The sequence below is a fragment of the Erythrolamprus reginae genome, chromosome 1 (assembly GCF_031021105.1).
Source record: "Erythrolamprus reginae isolate rEryReg1 chromosome 1, rEryReg1.hap1, whole genome shotgun sequence".
Taxonomy (NCBI): domain Eukaryota; kingdom Metazoa; phylum Chordata; class Lepidosauria; order Squamata; family Dipsadidae; genus Erythrolamprus; species Erythrolamprus reginae.
In genome coordinates this window covers 178,349,021-178,349,966 of record NC_091950.1, presented here as the reverse complement: position 1 = coordinate 178,349,966, position 946 = coordinate 178,349,021, and positions in this window count along the sequence as shown.

The following is a 946-nucleotide window of genomic DNA, read 5'->3' as shown; positions in this document are numbered from 1 at the left end:
TTTGCCACCCTCAGACACGTTTCTCCCTTTCTCCCTGCTGGTCTTCCGTCCTGACCAAAAGAAGAAGATGGCATGTCAAAAACATCCATCTCTAGCTGAGCTTCTCCTTTCTCAGCCCGATCAGTCTGCCTACCCATCTTTTTGTCCCTGATGGCCCCTCTGGACAGAAAGCCATTTTGGGGAGAGGCTCTTACAGACTCTGCAGTCCATCAGTGGTGCCCCACCATGCCCAGAGTTTAAGGAGAAGGGGGGGGTGTAAACGGGGAGGAGGAAAATATTATTAAAGGTCTGTTAGGACCTTAACCCCACGGAGGTCGATGGATAGAAGCCAATATCATTTCAAGCAAGATATATTTATTTTAAAAACAGAAATAAACAAATAAAAGATTGTCTGGAGGGACAATATAACATATACGTCTTATATCTTGGAGATTCAGAAGAGAGAAGAAGAAAGAAGAAGGAAGTGAGGTTGGCGGGATATTATGACATAAGAGGAGGATCTAATAAGGCAGTTAACTGTTTCAAAATACAACTTTAAACACACCCAAGAACACAACTTACTCATTCCTGCAACCAAATTAACACATTGAAGAGATTTAACAGTTGGAAGAAGGGACCTTGCAAGGTCATCTAGTCCAGCCCCCTGCCTAGCAGTATTGCAAAAGCTTTAAATGGCTATGCCTAACAAAAGAAATCCTAAACAAAACTCCAAGAAAAAAGACCCTGCCCTATTTTCTATTTTTTAGAGCAAAAAATAAAAAGTTACTTGCCCAGTTGAAGGAACAAGACAGGCAGATTCAATTCCTCTCCAAGGAGATGGATTATACAATTGCTGGACACGGAGATGGATTGCAGGCTACACTCCAGACAAAGAAAGGGCAGGTGTTTCGACCAGCAGCTCAGGATTCAGTCCCAAGAGTGAAGCTAAGCAAGCTGGAGGCTGGAG